Consider the following 8,417-nt stretch of genomic DNA (forward strand, 5'->3'; position numbering starts at 1 on the left):
ACACTGCGCGCGCACTGCACACACACACACACACACACACATACATACACATGAGAGAGAGAGGAGACAGAGGAGAGAGAGAGAGAGAGAGAAGAGAGAGGCGACCGAAGACATGAGAGAGACGAGAGAGAGAGATGAGAGAAGAGAAGAGCTCCGCGGCGCGGAGAGAGAGATGAAGAGAGAGAGATACACGTCACACACACACATTACACACGCACAACACACACACACATGCACGCATATTAATATTATAGTATTATATTATGGTTAAATTCATTAACTTCGATCAATATATCCGCCGCGTATGGCTGACGCACGCCCCCAATTTTAGTTGAAGAGTATTTGTTGTGGATCAACAATCAGGTTCGTTTGAATCTCGCACGCTGTTCAGCTCTGATGTACTAAATGCCTCGTCGTGGTTTCTATTCGCCGGACTGTCTACTAAGCTATCCTGCATGGCTGATCCGTTGACGTCTAATGACCTAGTTACGAAAGGCAGACGATATTAGAAGTACTATACTTAGGTTTATATCATTATATATATAACTTTAGTATAATATAATATATCGTCTCCAACTAATCGCGGAAGAATCGTCTTGTAACGGTGGTAGCGACTGTTTCCGTAATTTCGTGCGCATATGCATACGCACCGGGATTAGAAGCGGAGAAAAATAACTCCCCACCGTGAGACACACCCACACACACGCCTACACACACACCCAAATCACACACACACACCACAACACGCACACACATAGCACACACACACACACACACACCCACACACACACACACACGCACGCGCACACACACACAACACACACACACACACACACACACACACACACGCACACAGCACACACCACACACACGCACACACACACGCACACACACACACACACACACACACACACACACACACCAACCACATACAATACACACACACACAAAGAGAGAGAGAGAGAGAGAGAGAGAGAGAGAGAGAGAGAGATAACTAGAGGACGAGGAGAGAGAAGATACCACGCACACACCCACATACAACTCACGCACGAGAACACAGCACACGCACGCATATAATATATATATATATTATGCTAATTCAGTATTCGATTAATGATATCGCGCGCGTATCGGTACAGCGCGCCGAATTTTGTTGAAGCAGTTTTGTCGTGGATAACAATCAGGTTCGTTTAATCGACCGCTGTTCATTCGCTTGTACTAAATGCCTCGTCTGTTTCATTCGCGAAACTTCTACTAAGACTGCATCCTATTGCGGCTGCAGCGTTACGTAACTGACCTAGTTACGAAGCAGACGATATAGAAGTACATATAATATATGATATAGTATATATATATATAATATCGTCCCAACTATCGCCGGAAGGAATATCGGTCGTTAACGCGTGTAGGCGACTTGTTTCGAATTTTCACGTCTCGCGTGTAACTTTCGTGCGCAATATGCATACGCCACCGCGATGAGAAGCTGAGAAAAAATAAGCTTTCCACACGCTGAACAACGGTCAGCGACACGAATCGGTAGTCAATATTTGTTAATTTTGTACGCACAATGAATTACGAAATGTGATCACCTCTTCCAGGGCCGTACTTTAGCGCACACGCAGCACGCCACAACACACACACACACACACGCACAACACACGCACACACACAGCAGCAACACACACACACGACACACACACGTCGTGCTGAACCATCTACACGGGCAGCGAATCTATACGTAGCTGTCACTGATCACGTGTACGCGGCTCGTCGCCGAGGCGGGTTATTAAAGGGAGAGTTGCAGCATGGGTTGCCAGTCTCTAGCGTAGCAGGCATCGGATTAGATTCATACGTATTTTACGGCTCGACACTGCATCGCACCTACAGGTAAGTGTGCAAGGTCATTAAGCGAAATTCGATTTTGAAACGAAAAGGAGTGCCTGATTTAGACGTTGCATATAGCACTGTTCATCATCTAAATAAAAGAAAATTTTTATTCTAAATTTATTCGGATAGCCTTTATACACACTATGTTGTGGTGTGCTCGTATTAACAGTGAGTTATAACTATTATTCGGACTATAGGTTTGCAAAAAGCTCTGTTGCACTCTTAGAAATATAGTTTTTTACAAGGCACACAATGATGCAATGTTTGGAAAAATATAATAAAATTAATCAAGCTATTCAAAAATATGCTTAAAAATCCGGTGCCTCAAGTAATCAGTGTAAGTTACGCATTATTATTAATAATAACTCTGATTATATTCAGGGCAAAGAACCAGCTAAACAGTCATGTCCACTATGTGTCCGCTGGAGCCGGTGCAAGATACAGAGAAAGAGAGAGGAGAGAGAGAGAGAAGAGACGAGCAGAGAGGAGAAAAGAGGAAAGGCAGAGCAAATGAGAGAGAGAGAGAAAGAGCAGATAAAAGAGAGAGAAGATGAGAGAGGAGAAAGAAAAAAGCAGAGAGGAGAGCATGCGCTAGTCCGAAGAAGAAGAGAGAGCGAGAGAGAGTGACGTGAAAGCAGAAAGAGAAAAAGACGAGATGCACGAGGAACGAGAGAGAGGAGAAGGATGAGACAGGTATAAGAGAGCTATAATGGAAAGAGAGCTGCGGCAAGAGCAGCAGCACACAATCGAACACTGTTTCTCTGCCTCTTTCCCTTCATTTGCACTTTACGCTACTTTTATCCCCTATCAGGCTCATCATAGATTCACTAATCATATCCATTATATCAATTACCGCTTATTTCGTTTGTTATTGTTGAATGTTGTGCAAATTTATCTACTATTTTCAGCATTTAACAAATCATTCTTTATCGAGAGCGCTTATGCGATAACGCGTAAACAACATATGTTAAGAAGACTGGTTGAGCGAGTCAGTTGAAACTTTAATTAATTCACTCGAGTCAACTTAAATCATTTTGACTCTAGTCTCAGTAAGAGATGAATCGTTTATTGAAAACCTGGCACAATGAAAACTTGTGTTTACTATTGATGCCCGTGGTGATCACTTATAGCAAGATGCAGACGTAGGTGGTGAGGGAAAGGCAAGGAAGAGCGGAGGGAGCGCCGACGAGAGCGGAATGCGACAGCCAACGAAGAGAGCGAAGTAGAGAGGGAAGAGAGCGCGAGGGAGGTGCGAACGAATTGCGGTAAATATATAATGATAAGCTATTTTGACGTGTATGCCAGCCATTTGATGCCGAAGCTTGCGCCAGTATTGACACGTTTGTGTCTTCAATCACAAGCCTACGCCGGCACCTCTGTTTGATATTTTTATAGGTGGGGCCCATAACAGCATGGAATCGCCGATCTCAGAAACTAGGGCATTCGTGCGTTAGGCGTAGAACGTTCTACGATAGAGTTATGCCCACAAAATGCGAAAATAACACGCTGATTTAGCGCCACTCGCTGCGCTACGTCCTTCTGCGTGGAACTTTCACATCTCCGTAAATCGCGAATAAGCCCGCCTTCTTCGTGATGAGAATGGGGTGATGCCCACTGTTACCGGTTCCTGTACCTGCCTTTTTGCCGGCGCTGATTTACCTTGTCCGAATAATGAAATGCCGCGCGCGATCGCATTTTCGGCGATCGCAAGGACCACTAAGAAAATTTCACACCGTCCGCACTTTATACTCGCTGTCGGAACTTCGCTGAACCCGATGTGCGTATTCATTGAACATTTGCTTTTTTCATCAACAATACAGTCTTCTAAAACTTACTCAGACCATCCGCTAAAACCGCTGTGGCAGACTTGCCGCCGCTCCCTCGAATTTAGGCGCACGCTCCTCCACTGCGGACAGCTCTTTCATCACTTTAACAATCCCCGCGGTCGCGTGCGCACTATCCCGCGGAACTTGAGCGGCTCATCCGCGCGCCACAGCGCTTAGGAGTCCCAACGCAAAGTGCTGTGCCCACGCACACTAGTATCATGTCTCTCTGGATTGCTGAACGATTCTATTATGCGGATTCCTAATTCACTTAGCGCGGATATTCAGATCGCGACCGGCAAACGATTATGATGATTTATTCATAACTACCACAGCGAATTCTAAAGTTCTTATTTTGCTTAATTCTGTAGCGTTGAAGTTTAAAGATACTCATGCGATTCGAAATCTATTACAAAGGTCATCAGTATAAGAGCATGTGCGCGGATAACCGCCTGTATTCGCTGCTCCATCGACTCTCATCATTTAGAATATTACCATCGGGCGAATATACACGTAATCAGCAAACCATCTTTCTCTGCGTTAATCCCCCATCTTAAATTCCCCCTCTCCCTTCCTCCAAAAAACAATGCGCAACGCTTCCGCCCTCGTGCGTGTTACTGCTAGCAGGAAAGACAGACGATTCGCTTCCTCAGTCCTAGCCCCCCTTACCTACCTTCCACCGACGTCTTCGCGCTTCCTACTGCATGCTTCCAGCGCCTCCATGCCAGAACACCCGACCTCCTTTGTCTGCAATTTGCCTGCAAACCGTTTATCTTCACCGCGTCGTGTCGGTTTACACACGCGTACCGCGGCTCTGCGGCCCGCCACGCGCTCCCCTACCTCACCCCTGACGTGTGCTGACAATTGACGAATACGTCTGCAGCGCAACCGCTCCTTAGCTTTGGCCAGCTTGCTACGGCGTCCCTTATACCGCGCCCGGGCCTCTGCCGAGTCTTCTGCTAGATGAGCGCGATGCCATCGCCAATTTGAGCGCGCGCGCTATAAACGAGTGTGAAGTTCGGCCCAGCGTTCTGTTACAGTCCCACCGGATAGCCATCGCCACTCCTTCTATACCGAGTGCTTCTCACCATACACCTAGATATAAGCTGCCCACATTCATGTGGCAGCTCGACGCCCATATATAAGCTGCAATGTTGTCTCTATCGTTAACCAGAGCGCCAGCGTGGTTTCCAACCCCTTGGTTTGAGGAACGTATTATTGCAGTGTACGCCGTCAACCTCCATCCACCTGACGCGAATGATCTCAACAGTTTAACTGCCGTGCATACCAATAAACACAACAACAATACATTTTATCCAAAAATTATCAAATAACATAGAGTCTAGGTGCCATGGGCGTCAACCCCCCCACACATACTCACACACTCACACACTCTCTCTCTCGCCCTCTGTCTCTAGTAGTCTCGTCCCCGCAGTGTGCCGCCGATCTTTGACCCTCTTAACTTCACCTCCTCTCGCATCGCTTGGCCGCCCTCGCCCAAGCCTCCGCCCTAATTATTACACCGGCTAAACTATTATACTCTAACCTGCTTCGATGTATTACTTTACCGATTGTTTACGATTTTACACGCGGGATTGCTTTCGGCGTTATAATTAAACTATAGTTTGCTCTACCGCAGGTGCGTATTCTGTCTTTGTTCCGCACGTCTGCTTATGGTCAAGAGAGTTCCAACTTACATAGATCTAGTTCCGGACGTTTACATGACTTAAGCATAAATTTAAACAAGATTCATTCCTGAGCCACAAACATGCTTTCTTGTTTACGAAAAAAAAAAAAAAAAATAATCATTTCCCAGCTACAATTCGGCTGTTATTCCGCCAGTTAACTTTTACTAATAAATCATTCATTACATTTGTACAGTCTAATATTTATGCATTTTCATCTGTTCTGTAGCCAATGCGATTATACATTTGTGCTTGCCTTACCTGCCTGGTCCTTGGCTGGCAGCCTCGTGGCGCTACCATCAAATGTACGGTCTGGTCCGCTGCTTGAAACAGCAGACCTCACCACTAGCACCTTACAATTATTTACATAGTGGTTTATATAACTAACCCTTAACAATATTTTTCCAGTAATTTAGCTTATAAGCTTCTTTAACAATTAGCTTGAGTTATAATGTAATTATTTATTTAATTATATTCGCAGATATATGTTTACGTTATCTGTCTGTCCCCCGCGTTTTTTTCCTTGAAGGAGGTTTACCTACATAGTCAGATATAACAAAGTAAAATATGGGTTTACTATAAGTTTACTAATACTAATACCTATAATAGTTATATAGGCCCTTTACTACGCAAGTCCGAGGTATAACAAAGTAAAACTCGTGAAATTATCTATTATTATTTGTTAGTTATTGTTAATTATTATTAATTCTTTCGTTTGAGTTGATTGTTAAATTATATTAATTCTTTGTTAGTATTTGTTAATTATTATTAATCTTGAGTTAGTAGTAAGATTGAGTTTTGTATTCGTAGCCTCCTGATACGGTGCGACGAGCTACCCATGCTTATCTTCGGAAGATGAACTTCAATAGCTTGCATGCTCTTGGAACCATGAGATCACGGCAGGAGGCAACGGGCGTGCAGCCAGTTGGTGTGCCTGTTTGGTTGCTTTGTGGCCGTGGTGCTATGTGTGGCGGGACGTGTGTGGTGTGGTGCGTGCTGTCGTTCGTGGTTGGTGTTTGTGTGTGTGTGTGTGTGTGTGTGAGCGAGCGGGTGTGTGTGTGTGTGTGTGGTGTGTGTGTGTGTGGCCTTGTGTGGCGCGGACCTGTGGTGTTGACTGTGCTGTGTGTGGCCTGTGTGTGTGTGTGTGTGTGCGTGTGTCTGTCGTGTGTGTGACTTTGTGTCGTGTGTGCTGCTGTGTGTGTGTGTGTGGACGCGAGTGTGTGTCGCCTGCAACCGCCTCCGACGTGCCGTGCGTCCGGGTGCATCGTGTGTTTTCGTGTTGACCTCACCGGTGTCGTGGGGTCGTGTCGTGAGTGTGTGTGTATGTTGTTTGTGCCGTGTGTATTTTGCTTTTGGTGCTGTGATGTGTGTGTGTGGCTCTTTGTGTGTGTTGTGTGTGTGTGTGTCACAGTTACTATAGCCTCTAAATCACGTCAAATTAGTTTACCAGTCTACCAATCGATAAAATCCAAAATTCGCTGCAATATGTTAATGATGTGTTGTTTGATTCTGCATTCGTTTAGGTCCTAGCGTTTCAGGCGTACGTAAACAACAGGAGTAACAGCTATGTTAAAGATGGAGTGCTTTTCATTAAACCCGTAAGTATATCGATGTATATATGTATATATTTATTTAATTATTTATATAGTTAATTATAATCATATTTTATTTGTTAAATTTGCACGTCAGTATAGGAGAGCCAAGTATCATAGTAATAATAAAGTAATAATAATAATAATAATAATAATAATAATAATTATTATTATTATTATTATTATAATAATAATAAGAACATCGACAGTTGTATCGCATGTGTTTGTTACGGTTAGCTTTGCGTTGCGGTCTGAATGTGTAACTGTTGTGATGCCAGCGATCGCTAGCTAACGCCCCACGATGCAGTACGGGGTATCTATCTATCTATCTTGTCTTGACATGCGGTCTTGATGCGTGCATGTTCGCCCATTACCAACGAAATACCCTCGTGACTGAAATTCATATTCATATTAATATCGGATTAATTTGTAATCATTCCCCGTCATTACTAGTTTAGATTCACCATTGAATAGTACTGACCTTGAGCTGTACTGACCTTGAATAGTACTGACCTTGAGCTGTACTTTACGACAATAACAAAATATCGTGAGCTGTGAGTTCATTAATCTACCCGGATGCGACCATCATCACGACCAGCGTTTATCAGACCCTGAAGTATTTCGCAGAATTTCTAAACTCGTTTCCTTATCGTAAATCGCTTTTGAGCGATAGTTCAAACCATGAGCAGACGCCCGGGGGCCGGGTGTGTGCACGGGCTACAATATAATATGCCACTTATCATTAACATAATTATCGCGAAACCTGCCATTTCACGACTTGATAGTTATTAAAGTGAATACTAATATTCACCATGTATTCCTGTCCCCCGACCAACATATTATAATGTCTTCTATCTTATTTGCTGGGCCGCGTTGAATAGCATAGCGTGCCTGCAGAATACAATATTAAATATAGGTTATATACAATATCGCTTATAATCTTCAATGCAATCCATTAATTAGAGTCTATATGTACAGCGTATAAGTACAACTGCCTAGAGCAGCACATGTATGTCATTGTACACCTTCACACGATCTCACTTTCTTCTTTTCTCGCTCTCTTTCATACTCACATCGTGCTGAAATGCCCCGCTAAAATGTCCCGCTAAAATGTGCCAGTTAACTTTGACAACCAAAGAAGGTCACTCCTTCGTTAATCAAGCAGCTTTTCTGTGGATCGTGTTGACGTCTATACTAGCGTAGTTACTAATATTAATCATTAACTCATTAATCATTACCTCATTAATCATTACCTCATTAATCATTACCTCATTAATCATTACCTCATTAATCATTACCTCATTAATCATTACCTCATTAATCATTACCTCATTAATCATTACCTCATTAATGATTACCTCATTAATCATTAACTCATTAATCATTACCTCATTAATGATTACCTCATTAATCATTACCTCATTAATCAT

At 43.5% G+C, this 8,417-nt stretch overlaps 1 protein-coding gene across 1 annotated transcript in view; it reads left to right on the plus strand.

Moving 5' to 3' along the window:
- The window catches only part of LOC106812365 (beta-1,3-glucan-binding protein-like), a gene marked incomplete at its 5' end in the record, with an annotated part of 14,947 nt that overhangs the window by 5,638 nt on the left and 892 nt on the right, over positions 1-8,417 (plus strand).

The sequence above is a fragment of the Priapulus caudatus genome, unplaced genomic scaffold, assembly GCF_000485595.1.
Source record: "Priapulus caudatus unplaced genomic scaffold, Priapulus_caudatus-5.0.1 Scaffold639, whole genome shotgun sequence".
In the NCBI taxonomy this organism is placed as follows: Eukaryota; Metazoa; Priapulida; class Priapulimorpha; order Priapulimorphida; family Priapulidae; genus Priapulus; species Priapulus caudatus.